The sequence below is a fragment of the Mustela lutreola genome, chromosome 15 (genome assembly GCF_030435805.1).
Source record: "Mustela lutreola isolate mMusLut2 chromosome 15, mMusLut2.pri, whole genome shotgun sequence".
NCBI classification, from domain to species: domain Eukaryota; kingdom Metazoa; phylum Chordata; class Mammalia; order Carnivora; family Mustelidae; genus Mustela; species Mustela lutreola.
The window spans coordinates 2450125-2463814 of NC_081304.1; the positions used below are offsets into that span (position 1 = coordinate 2450125).

Genomic DNA, 13690 nt, shown 5'->3' on the forward strand with positions numbered 1-13690 from the left:
AGGTGTGAGCAGATCAGTCCCCGCAGGTATGTACAGACCAGTCCCTTAAGTCCCTCCAGGTGTGAGCAGACCAGTCCCTCCAGGATGCCTGAAACCCCCAGTGTCCAAAGCCACTCCGCACCCAGAAGGTAGGGCTGCCAGACGAAATATAGGACACAGTTAAGTTTGAATGTCAGATACATAACGAATCATTTTTTAGTTATAACTATGTCCCAAATTTGCATGTCACTGTTTATCTGAAACTCAAATTAAACTGGGTGTTCTGTATTTTTATCTGCAAAATCTGGCGATCTTAATTGAAGGATATCCAGTAACATGGGGTTTGGTTTTGGTTCCTTCAATCCTCTGATGGGAAGAGACGAGATAAGAAAATTAACAGAAAAGCAGGATACAGATCTATAAATACACTGTCATCATTACTTGTTTTTAAATTTTAATGTATATTCACATAGAGAGAGACAGCAGCCCAGACGCGGTCCTGGCAGAGGCTGAGATGGACCCCGGGGGATGGGTAGCCCCGGGGGGGGGGGGGGGGCGGCGGGGCGTGGTGGGGCGGGTGGCAGGCGAGCTCCAACCCATCCGCCGCGACTCCCCCTGGACCCCAGGCTTAGAGGCCATTTTTATTTCTTTCTTCCACTTTTAAAAATTTTCCAACGTTAAACAAATTTTTTCCTAACCTTTTTTCAAGGAACACGTCTCACTTGATTTAAAAACTATTTTTGAAACAATCATTCACGTGGAAACTGCTTTTCCGCTGCATTGTTAAGGGGCGCCGGGTGAAAGAAGAGAGAACCTTCACGTGTCACCCTCTCGTCCTGACGCATCTCAAACGCCTTCTAAAGCCGCAGGTGCCCCCCCGCCCCAGCTCAGGCTGCCAGCAGGCTTGACCCCGTCTCTGGGGAGTCTGAGCTGTGGGCATCCACAGCCCATCAGGGTGGGGCCCTGGTGCTGGTGACCTCGGGGCCCCGGGTGCTGGGGGGGTCACTCCGTGCTCCCCCACCCAGGCCCGCCCCCGTCCTCCCGCCACATTTCAGAGCCTCACATTTTGTTTGCACGGTTTCCTAACCTCCCTCGCTCTTCGCCCGCCAGTACTGCCTTCCGCACGGCCGCCCCCAACAGCCATCCTCAAGTCTGTGTCTCCCTCCCCTGCTTCCTCGAGCTGCACGGTAAAGAGCGTGTAAAGTCCGAGGGGGCACTGTCGGCCTCCCGGCAGGAAACTGGGTGAACGTGGATGTAGCAAGGCGCCGTCCGCCCTGACTCCTGCGGTCCCTCGGCACGGCCGCGGCTGTCCTCACTGCTGATCTCTGTGCTGCTGGGTTATGCCACCTTCACCGGTGAGTGGACATACTGAGGTTTGTAGGTCCCCACTCGGGGTCTACCTTTTTTATTTTTAATGCATCCCGCCCTGATCCCACTACCATGGGGGAATGCAGACCTGTCCCTTGGAGCTGGGCGTCCTGGCCGAATGAGCTTGAATAAGGGTCTTGAACGTGGGACTGGAGATGACCTGGGCTAAGAGCTGTGTCGCTCAAGGTTCCCATGCAGAGAACAGACACCCCTCCCGCTGCTTTTGGCAGAGAATGAAGCGAGGCAAGAGGTGAGGGCCAGAAAAGCAGGCAGGACCTTGGCTCCCGCACGGTTCCCAGGACACGACATAGCCGGCCTGCCCCGTGTGGAAGCAGGAGACCAAGAGACCTGAAGCAACAGTCCACGGCTCCGCGAGCCCCGTGCCCGGCCCCCGGCCCCCGGCCCCCGGCTGGATTCACACCGGCCGCCGAACAGCCGACCCTCACCCAGCCTCTCACAAGCCCACGACCCACCCCCAGAAGGCGCCCCGTGCGCACGCGACCTGTGCCTGCCCCGGGGACAGAGCAGCAGCACGGCCCCAGCTCCAGACCCCGAGGATCGCGCCTGACAGGCTGCCCCCCGAGCGGCAGGGAGGTCTGGCAGCGCGCCCCACACAGCGGGTTGGGGAAAGGGGCGGCATCATGGTTGTCCGTGGGAGGACGGCCACCGCCAGCCTAGGAGACGTCCGTTGGGTTGGGGGGGCTCCACTGCCTGGGGGGCGGGGGCCGCATCAGTCTAGACTGTCTTCCTCTCCTGCTCAGCAAGTGTCACTCGCTCCATCTATGGTCTGGAGAGGACAAGGGAGATCATTCAGGTGCCCCGAAAAGGCCCAGAATGAGGGAGCCCGTGACTGCCCCCATGGTCTCTGTCCTGGGCAGTCAGTGTGGACGCCCTTCTGCTTCCATGACCTGACAGGTTCCAGAAGGCTGGGCAGGCCGCTCAGAGTCCAGCCCGGCCACGGGGATGACCTGCCACGGTTCGGTTCTCAGGAACTCTGCCAGGCGGTGAGCTTCTGGGTTGGGACTCTCGGCTCGGGAACAGGCAGACGGTGGGCCTCGGGGTCCCCTGCACACACCCACCAGCAGTCACTGATTCAGCTCAGGGGCCGTTGGAGTTTCTGGGAGACGGTGAGCTTGGAGGACCTCCGCCCGGGCTGCACGTGAGGGTCACCTGAGGGGCTCTCGTCCAATCTCGGGGCCCGGACCCCACCCCAGGCTAATCGAATCTGCCCCTGGAGGAGCCGGGGCGGTCAGCGAGAGAGGGTCGCGGGTCACGGGAGGTTGACTGCTCCGGCGTCAGCCTGGGGGTGGGGGTGGACTGCGGAGGCAGCGGGGACCAGAGGCCAAGGACAGAGTCCGTGCGGGGGGAGGGAAGGAACGGGGGCGAGGCCATGAGCGAGGCCGGCTGCGGGCGGCGGGAAGGACGTGCTGTTCCCACAGGGGACATCTGTTTTCTCAGAGAGGGGACGGTTTCAGCCGGTGTTGCATCGGGGACAATGCTGACTGCCTAGCTCCCCAAGTTCACCCGCACCCTGGGACCCAGGAGGCTCAAAGGGGCAGGCCCTCTGACGGGACCTGAGATCGTCAGCAGCAGCGAGAGGCTCTCTCTCCGGCTCCATCCGAACAGCAGACACTGTGGAGGAGGGTTTTTTAACTGCTTTATCGTGTTTGGGAAAATCAGTGCATGGTGGTTTTACACTAAATTTAAAAGCTCAGAAGAGAAGGGTGCCCAGCTGGCTCATTCGGAAGAGCGTGTGACTCTGTCTTGGGGTGGTGATTTCCAGCCTCACGTTGGGTACAGAGGTTACTCCAGAACAACATCTTAGGGGCACCTGGGTGGCTCGTTCTGTTAGGCGTCCAACTTTTCGTTTTGGCTCAGGTCATGATCTCGGGGTCATGAGATCGAGCCCCGCAATGGGCTCTCTGCTTAGCTCAGAGTCTGCTGGATGTTCTCTGCCCCTGTCCCTCCCCAAAAAAGCTCAAAAGAGAAAAATAAAAATCACCAGACACTACTGCCCAGAGTTGGTGACAAGGGGGTGACCATCTCTCCAGGTACCTCTTTGTGCAAATGCACATGCACATAGAAGATGCATGTGTGCAAACTTGCACACCTATAGACAGCGCCAGTCTGCTCAGTTCCCATCTGTCCACAGCCTGAGCGAGGAGAGGGTGGCAGAAGCAGGTGTACCTCAGCCTGACCCAGCGACAGCCAGACTCTCAGCCCCTCGTAGGTCTCAGGTCTTTGCGGGGGACAGTGTAGATCTTATAGATGCTAATGCTGCCCAGCTTCCCTGCTGGGCAGCCATTCTCCCCCTAACCTCCCGGTGACCCGAGCATAGCCCTGTTCCCCCCAAACATCCTGCAGATGACCTGGTCTCCAGCATTTCTGGAAAAGCCATGACCAGAATGGACGCCTCCCCCATACCCTGGTGTTCCTCCTGGCGTTCCAGACCATCTTGCCCATCTCGCTCCTTCCCACCTGTCTCTGGACTGGCCACCCTCCTCTTTTCCAAAGTGGACCCCCCCATCCGAGCTCCCGGCGCCCCCCACCCCCGTTCTGTAATTCTTCTATTCCAACTCCTGCGCCCGCCCCTCCTGTCATGAAATACACACACACCCTTGACCCCCGTGGCCCCTCCGCCTGCAGCCTCCGCTCACCTGATGGACAGCCTGTCCTGAATGGTCACTGCCTGCTGCCCGTGTGCTTGTGTGTGCACGTGTGTGTGTGCATGTACATGTGTGTGTGCACTATTTGTGTGTACATGTGTGCACACATCCATGCAGGTGTGTATGTGTGTGCGTGCATGTGCGTGCACGTGTGCGTGTGCGTCCCATCCTGTGACCACTGTCTGCTGGCCGCTGCTGCTGACACTGCTCTTTCCACGTTCCCTGCTGGCCCCCAGGGCCCTCCTCAGCTCCCCTCTGGGACCCACGAGCCTCCTGTTCTCCTTACACTGGCCTTTCACGGTGGCCTCTGCCCCGTCTCGGAGCCGGCTGCCCTCCGTCACACGTCCCTCTGGACCGTCTTTTGTTCCTCTTTCTGCTTTTTGCACTTCGTCCCGGTCTATGGCTTTAGTATGTTCTGGAACAAACGACAGCGGACGGCAGCAACACGGTGCTGAGAGCTTCCTGCTCTCCCGTTTCTCACTGACCCAGGGCCACGTCCCATTCGCTTCAGGACCCCACCCCACCCCCACCCCACTTCGCACACCCCATCCAGACGGGGCCAAGCCTCTGACCCAGATGGTTCCCAAGCACCTGCCGGTCAGCCTTTCCCCCTGCCCTGGCTGCCTCAGCTCCCTGCACAAGACCATGTGCCCTCTGCTGGCCTCCCTGCTCGGCCGGCGTCACCCCCTCTGCCACTGTGGCTCCCAGAGCCTGTGACCTCTGACCACACCCGACTGGGGCGTCAGTCCGTCCAGTGGCGGTGACCTGCTCTCGTCTGCCCGTTCGGGCCCACCCCGGCCTCGGCTGCCCCAGCAGTCTCTCCCCAGACTCCAGCGGGGAGGGGGGGCACCGCTGATCAAGCACAGGGTCATGGCTTAGCTGCGATCGGCATCGGGTGAGCTCAAAGAAATCTTGGAATCTTGAGGACCGTGATCCCCGAAAGTGTGTGCGAGCTGGGGGCTTCTGCAGACAGAGTCGGGGCTCAGGGGAGGCCCGCCGAGGTTTGAGGGTGCCCCAGCGTGGAGCTAGCTGGGTGCTCTTCCTATTGTGCTGGGGCCCAACCCAGCGAAGGGGTCTTGGATGAGTGTCCCGGGGCGGCTGTGTCACCAGAGTGAAAGGTAGAGACAGAGTAGAAACTGCTCGTCTCACAGTTCTGGGCCCAGAAGCTGGAAATCAGTGTGCGGGCATGGCCGTGCTCCCCTAGAAGGCTCCCGAGGGGAACCCTGCTCTGCCTCTTCCAGCGTCGCTGGCTGCTGGCGGTCTTCGAGCTCCCAAATTCCAGGTGCATCTCCCCTGCACCGTGTCTCTGCTTCCAAATCTCTGTTGTCGTGAGGACACCCATCACCGGGCGCCAAGGGCCCCCCAACACCCTCCTCTTCACTCGATTCCAACTGCAGAGACCCGATGTCCAAACAAGGTCCTTTCCTGCGATCCCGGGGGGGATGTGAGTGGGGGGAAGCAGGAGTCAAGCCAGGACCGGGGCAAGCCAGCCGCGGAATGGGAGCCCACGAGTGAAGCGCACAGGAGCAGCCTGGGGAGTCCCAGGAAGCGGGGAGGGCGGGAAAGACAACAAAGCAAGAGGGCAGAGTTCATGGCCGGGGAGGTCAGCACCACCAGCACTGCCCACAGATGGCTGGGTCCCGCGGCCCCATGATGGGGGACGTCTGCGTTTTCATCCCAGGCATCCGGCTGCCTGCCGAGAGTCCCAGCGCGCCCCGACTCAGCGAGAGGCTGCCCCGGCCGGGCCACCCGCCCCCGGAGAGACACATGCGCAGACCGTCCTCGAGGACGCAGCCTGTAATTACCCCAGCTGCCAGCAAACGGCATCCACTTAAATGATACGCAGGCGCCGGGAGAGGAGGCCGGCTGGCCCGGAGCTGCTCCAGGAGGCGCCCCCAGACATCTCAGAGAGGCGTCTGCCCAGGCCCGCTGACTTTGGCGGCTTCCTGCCCGTAACCAACGCCCTGACCAGCGCCTGGAGAAGAAACTCAAGCTCCAGCCCCACCAGACAGCCTACGAGCCTCCTAGGATGCAGGGAAACTTCTGTGTCCCCAGACGGGGGCCGCTCGAGGGAGCCCGCAGGTGCAGGGTACAGGTTATGAATGTGACCTTCCAGATCCAGGCGCCCAGGTCAACAGCCCCAAGGGTGCCTGTGAAGGCCACCACCCATGCTGGCCCTGATTGCATTTTCTAGGTCGATCTGGGTGGGCCTCCCAGGGGAGGTGGGCTGGAGGCAGCCTCGAGGAAGCCTCGCCAAACCTTGTGCCAGTCCTGACCACACCGGGCAGACAGACGGCCACGTGACCGCTGACACCGGTCCAGCCCCTGCCCCCACCGCGCACTGCCTCAGGCCCCCAGGACATAAGCCAGAGCAACGGCTTCGGGCAGCAACAGGCCAGACTCCGGAGTGATTTGCTCAGCTGGAATTTGGGAGTTATCTCCCTTGGCCCCAGACCTGCTGTCTCGTGCAGGGCCACGAGCCACATGCGGCTGTCGCCCGCCCACGGAGAGGTGCCCACAGTGTACAATCCACACCAGATTTCCAAGACCAAGAACAATAACAACAACAAAAATAAAGTAGAATGTCTCACTACCGGTGTTTGTGCCGGGAGACAAGCCGTAAGAGACTCTCAATCCTAGGAAAAAACCGACGGTTCCGGGAGGGGTGGGGGTGGGGTGTGTCGTATCTGGGGTTCAGACATTACAGAGGGGATGTGGCGTGACGAGCACTGGGTGTTAAACACAACGGACCAATCACTGACCTCTACCTCTGAAACTGATAATACATTTTGTACGAATTAATTGAATTTAAACTTAAAAATAAAAATTAAAAAAACAATAATTTTATATTGATCATGCGTTGGAATGACAGATCTACTGGACTAATAAAAGATATTATTAAAATTCATTTTACCTGTTTCTTTTCACTTTTTTTTTTTTTAGATTTTATTCATTTACTTGAGACAGAGTGAGGAAGAGAGAGAGAGAGAGTGACCCACATAAGAGAGAGTGACCCACTCCCTGATCCGCTGAACAGGGAGCCCCACTCAGGGCTCCATCCCAGGACCCCAGGATCATGACCTGAGCCTGAGGCAGATGCCTAACCGACTTAGCTGCCCAGGCGCCCCTTCTTTTCATTTTTTAAACCATTTTTAAATTATTTTTATTATTATTTTATTAGAGAGAGACGGAGAATATCTCAAGCCGGCTCCCTGCCCAGGGCTGATCCTGCATCCCTGAGATCATGACCTGAGCCGAAATCAAGAGTGGGAGACTGAGCCGACTGAGCCACCCAGATGCCCCTCTTTTCGCTTTTTTAACGTGGCCGCCCGGAAACTTTGCAGAGGAGGCCGCGTGGGCCGACTTTGAACCTCACCATAAGGAGGAACGTCCCCTGGAGCTCCAGAACCTCGTGGGGGAAGCAGAGCGCCCCGTGGCTCCCATCTGCTAAGGGACCATGAGCGATTCATGGGGCCTCTCTGAGCCCTGCTCCCCCAGGGGACCTTGGGAGCCGGGAATGAGCAGGACAGTGGCCGCCCCACGCATGCGTTTGGCACCCAGCCCTCGAGGTCAACACCAGGGTTTACTTCTCATTTAATGCATCTCTTCCAGAGCTGCCCACGTGTGCCTACCTGCCTGCCAGTGCAAGAGTCCCATCAGCCCCCACGGCCGTGATGAGGGCTCAGCAGCAGGGCAGGTGTGAGGGCTGACCCGGCGTGCGCAGGGGAGGGACGCCCAGCGTCTTCCCCGGGGCGGGCCACGGAGCCGGGGGTTCGGCCGGGGTGGGCACGTAGTGTGCCTGGCACACAGTAGGCGCTCAGTGACTGTGGGGAGCACAGAGCTGGGAGGTGGGTTTGCAGCCGGAAGGCTGACCCTCAGCCGCCCTGTGAGGTCACTCGGTCAGCCTGGGCTTTCTCGTCTAGGGAGTGGCGAGATTAAAGGTCATGGCTCTTAGGAGGAGTGCCGGTGGGAGTGGAGGGTCCCAGGCCAGGCCTGGGATGCAGGGCGACCTCCGGAAAGGTCCGTGCCCTCTCTCCTTGCCCTGATCGGGAGGGCGCACGGCCTGAGCAGGTCAGGGCCCAAATTGGAGTGGCGGGGAGGGTGGGGAGGCTGCCCCACTGGGAGGGGGCTTCGCTGCGGGAGCAGGGGGATGGACGGGCCGAAGAGGGAGGGCCAGGCAGCAGGTGGGTGCCGGTGCCCAGCCAGAGGGACTGGGAGGTGTGGACATCAAGCAGCGACAAAATGGTATTTGGGACAGATTCACCAGGGAAGACGAAAAGCAAAGAGGCCCGAGCGATGGCGCTTGCCTAACCCAGCCGTGTGGAGATGAGGGCAGGAACCAGGGCAGGAGGGAAGGGCCAAGAGCAACCCCGAGAAGACTGTTTCCAGACCCTTCTCTCGACACATGCGTTTAGGGCTCTGAAGGACTGTGCCTCCACTTCCTGACTCCCTGTCTTAGCCTGCCCATTCTCTGGGAAGGCCCTTCCGTGAGTCTCCGGCGTTCTGGGGCCAGGCAGAGTCCCCTCACCTATAAAAGGGACAGTGAAGGAGGTCTCCCAGGCTGGGCAGGAGCACTGAATGGTGCGACGTGATTGGCCGCCCTTCTACCAATCAGAAAAGGAGGCGGCACCTGGGTGGCTCAGTGGGTTAAAGCCTCTGCCTTTGGCTCAGGTCATGATCCCAGGGTCCTGGGATGGAGCCCCGCAGCATCCGGCTCTCTGCTCAGCGGGGAGTCTGCTTCCCTCTCTCTCTCTCTGCCTGCCTCTCTGCCTGCTTGTGATCTCTGTCTGTCAAATAAATAAAATCTTAAAAAAAAAAAAAAAAAAGAAAGAAAGAAAGAAAGAGAGAAAAAAAGAAAAGAGTCTGGACTCCTAGCTCAGATCCGGGAGAACCGAGGCTTTGGGGCGGGCACCCCCAGGGTCAAATCCCAGCTCCACCCCAAACCCAGGGGCTTAAAACTAATAGCAGTTTAGTGTCTCAGAGTTCTAGAGAACGGAGGTCAGAAAGGCGTCCCTAGGGCTGTGCTCCCCATGCCCGCTCCCGGGCAGGACGCCTCTGTGCCTCCCTCGGATTCTTGTGGCTCAGGCGTCCCCAGTCTACCTGACCCAGGTGCCTTCCCCTGCAGATTCGAGAACGTCCATGTGCATCATCTCCTTGTCTCTCTCTTACGAGGACACTTGTCATTGGAGGTAGCCCTTCCCCCAACCAGGATGATCTCCAGGATCCTTACCTTAATTACATCTCCAAAGACCCTCATTCCAAAATAAGTTCCACCCCCAGAGTCTACCCGTGGCCCCCTCCAGCCCAAATTCACACCCATCTCATGAGCAGGAAACACCGCTCACACCCTGTTGCCTAGTGTTCAACTCTCTTTGCCTCAGTTTCCCCCCCAGAGCCAAGGGCAACTATGACTACCTCAAGCAGTGGCCTTGAGTCACGGGAGCTCCCTGGCTCCATGCTCTGTGACAACTGGAACCGGCGTGTGCTTCATTCCCTCCGGACCGTGCCCCACAAACCCCAGGCTCTCCCCAGGGCTGGCCACAGGCGTGAAGGGCCAGAGAAGGAAAGAGAGCCCCGCGGAGCACGCCTTCCAGCTGGAAGGGTGACGGCTCATCTGGGGCGGGGCACCCTAGGTTGGGTCCCAGCCCTGCAGCACCACACAACCAGTTAGAACCCCGGTTTCTCCCTCTGTGAGAGAAGGATGTGGCGTAGCTCTCAGCGTTGGGCACGAACTGAATGACGCGCTGCCCCCCAGGCACAGAACACAGTGGGCCCAGTCCCTGCCGCGGGCCAGCAAGGGTCTCCCCGTAGCTGGGAGGCACCCGGTCCAGCTCTTGTGGGTTCTTAGCGCTCCCCCTTTTCTCTTCTAGCCAGGGACCAGGTTGTGCGTTGACACAGCCCTGCCACCCAAGCCACCCAGGCCGTCCCATGTGCCCAAGGCTGACACCGGGCTTGGTGTTAAAAGCTCCGCTTCCCACATAGTGAGCTGAAGACCCAGGCAGATGACACAGGTGCCCCACTCCTGACGTGCTTCTCCGAGGGGGCTGCGGTCGGTCCACCAATAGGCCCAAGTGCTTTCTTCCTTATGGCCCTGTCCAGCAGGCCAGGTCCCCCGTGCCTCCCCGGGCCCCACGGCCACCCCGTGTCTGCTCTGCCCAGGGCTGCCTGGTCCGAGATGGGCTCATATCCAGGAACCCAGGGCATCCTGGGACCATCCAGATCCCGGAGAGAGTGAACGCCAACTGAGGATGAAAGCCTTCCTCCAGAACAAGGGGGTGCAGCTCACGCCTCGCCAGCCTCCGGACAGGTGTGCTCAGCTCCCCTGACCCCGGGAGCCCTCATGCTGAGCGGGGGCTCCGATCTGGGCTTGGTTGCCTGGGGGCCTCCCCGTCCTCACCATGACCATAAAAACAGTAAAACTAACTAATAACAACCGAGCGTTGTGCCTCACTCCTGACAGGTGCGGGAAGTTCCTGGCCTGTCCACCCACTCAGCCTCCAGCACTGCCCACCAAGCATTTTATCACCAGCCTGCTTTTCAGCACGGGGACACGGAGGCACAGGGCAAGGAGTCAGTGGCTCAAGGTCAGAGGACAGCGAATGTCCTGGTGGGGAGGCACGGGCCCGCAGTCTGGCTCCAGGAATCTGCATTCTTTAGCTCCAGGCTCTAGTTTCCATGTTTGACTCTTCACATCCATGTGCTTGGAGGGACGATGAGGCTTCTGAGATGCTTCTCAAAGGAAACCAGGTGGAGAGAAAGCCCTGGAAGCCCCGTCCTTCAAGTGCCTCCTCACATCCAAGGAGCTCGTCCTCTGGTCCGGTCTGAACCTGTTATCAGACCAGGACATAAAAGTCTCCCCATTCCCCTGCCCCAAACCTCCGAAGACCTCCATAGTAACTGGACCGATTAGGTCAATTAGATCAGATGCAAATTCAGTCCCAGCCTTGCGCGCAAACTGCCTTCATCCTTCAGAATCCACTCCATCACCCCACCCCTCGGCTCACACCGTCCCCACCACTCCATCACCCACCCCTCCGCTCACACCGTCCCCACCCCTGCCTTCATTCTGGCCCTTGAACACGTGCATGCCTCAGGGCCTTTGCACCTGCTGTCCCTCTCCCTGGAACAAACCCTCCCCCTATCTTTACAAGGCTGGCCCATCCTCAACGTGCAGGTCATAATTCATATGCAATTTGCTCAGCCGAGGCCTTCTCTGACCACCCAAGGGAAGCGTCTTTTACGCAAACGCCAGTAAAGAACAAAACAAAACAAAAGGAGAATTCTTTCCCTCCAGAAAGAAGGTCAGGGCTGGGGCTGGACCAGCCCCTCGTAGGGGTTTAGTGGATACAGAGGCCGGAGGAGTGGATGTGAGCCGTCCTGGGATACAAGGTCCCCTGGCCAGCTGGGAGCACAGAGAGAGAGAGAGTAGCACAGGGCAGCCCCGAGGAGCACAGAGAGAGAGAGTAGCACAGGGCATCCCCGAGGATAAGGAGGCCTTTGTCCAGGGCCTGGAGCCATTTGCCCTCAGGACAATGCCTGAGAGGCCTGGCGTCCTGGGGACTGGTGTAGTCTATGTGTCCCCCCGGGGGGGGGGGCGGTGAGGGGCCCAAAGGTTCCCCATGCACAGGCCTGCTTGCCCCTTCACTATGGCCTCATCCAACAGGTCGGGCCTCCCAGTGCCTTGCTGGGCCCCATAGCTCCCCTGTGCCCGCTTGTGGCGCGCCGGTGCCCGGCTCTCGCCCCCCATGAGCCCCAGGCCAGCGGCTCTCCTCCTGTCTCGCTGCCTTCTTAAGGACTACCTGTGGAGCTGAGACCGTGCCTCATTTTATCTAATATATTCCATTGGCTCATAGCGATCCAAATGCCTTCCTGTTGGAGGTGCCAGGAAACAGTTAGCAGACTCCCAAACCGCTCTCGAGGAGAAGGAATATGTGTGTGAGTGATAGAAAGGACGCGTATCGTGTAATTTACACATCATAATAAAACATGCAATATTCCGGGCGCCTGGGTGGCTCAGTGGGTTAAAGTCTCTGCCTTCAGCTCAAGTCATGATCTCAGGGTCCTGGGATTGAGCCCCATGTCGGGCTCTTTGCTCCGCGGGGAGCCTGCTTCTCCCTCTCTGTCTGCCTGCCTCTCTCCCTACTTGTGATCTCTGTCAAATAAATAAATTAAACCCTTAAAAAATTTTTAAAAATCCATACAATATTCTCCCTTTTTAAGATTCCTTATTTATTGCTTTATTAGTCAGAGAGCGAGAGAGCGCGCACAGGCAGGGGAGCAGCAGAGGCAGAGGGAGAAGCAGGCTCCCCGCCGAGCAGAGAGCCCCCACCGGGCTAGATCCCAAGACCCTGGGATCATGACATGAGTCAAAGGCAGACGCTCAAGTGACTGATCCCCCCGGGCACCCCGAAGACAGCGTTCTTTACTGTAAATTCCGTGTGACCGATGGGCTCACAGAAGCTCTCCCTGACTTTCTGCCGGACTCTCGGATGAGCAGCAGCCTCGCCTGTGGTCATCAGGCCGGTGCAGCGCCAGAACCTGCATTGGTTGGCACTTTCACCTCCGCTGACCACCAAAACGACCAAGAGAGGGGCACCCGCGTGGCTCATTCGGTGAAACATCCGCCTTCAGCTCAGATCCTGGGTCCTGGGATGGAGCCCTGTGTCCTCGGGCTCACTGCTCCGCGGGGGGCCTGCTTCCCCCTCTGCTGCTTCCCCTGCTTCTGCGTGTGCGTGCGTGCTCTCTCTCTGTCAAGTAAATAAAATCTTAAAACAACAACAACAAAAAACCATGAGAGAGGAGTGTGTCCGGGTCTTTGCTCATGGCGATGCGAGCGACCTCTGTGCTGAATTCAGTGCGTTTTTACCACGGGGAGGGCACTTCCTCCAGTCCCTGTGCCACTCACGACGTAAGGGCTTCGGGCACGACACCTACATTCACTCTGCGTGGGAGCGCCCGGCCGGCTCGGTCCGTAGCACCTGTGACTCTCGATCTCAGGGTCATGAGTTCAAGCCCCACGCTGGGTGTTGAGCTTACTTCAAAAAATGATTAATCAATAAACCAACCAATAAATAAATCCACGGTGCACGATTCTCCTTTCAATCGCCGTCTCAAATCAAGACAATCAGTAAAACAAAAAAATCGAGCCACGATTTGCAGTGTCTGCCTGTGTCTGGGGTGTAAACGTTCCCACCACAGTCCCTCAAGCTGCCAGTGTGAAGCCGCCGGACACGGCGTTGGGACAAGAAGCACAGTGGTCACCGCAGCCCAGAAGACGGCAAGCGCCTTCAGAAACATGGTAAGAATACAATGGCGTGAAATCATGAGGGAGAAATGAGTTTGGAGCCCTTCCTACCTTTGTCCTTCGTACAATTTACTTAACTGTAGGTTTATATAATTGAATTTTTAATAACGTTGTGTTGGACAACTAGGTCACAAAATTTCTGAAGATCGGGCCATCGGCTCTCGTGAGCCAGGACGAGCCGGCTCGCGCACATCAGTGGCAGCGCTGTCTTGTCGCTTCCAAAAGTTCCACTTACTCCACACCCACCTGACGTGTACGCACTGAGCGTCTACTGTGTGCCAAGCCATGTTCTAGATGCGGGGTACACATCAGAGAGAGGAGGTGAGCTGGACCCTGTCCTGTGGACTCTTGTGCCTGCAGGAGAGAGACCAGG

At 58.6% G+C, this 13690-nt stretch overlaps 1 long non-coding RNA gene across 1 annotated transcript; it reads left to right on the forward strand.

Moving 5' to 3' along the window:
• The first annotated feature begins 1062 nt into the window (after nt 1–1062).
• Nucleotides 1063–3094, forward strand: LOC131815582 (uncharacterized). Its single transcript, XR_009347791.1, has 3 exons — nt 1063–1334; nt 2263–2351; nt 2806–3094. It is a non-coding gene; the product is annotated as an uncharacterized LOC131815582 (long non-coding RNA).
• The last annotated feature ends 10596 nt before the right edge of the window (nt 3095–13690 follow it).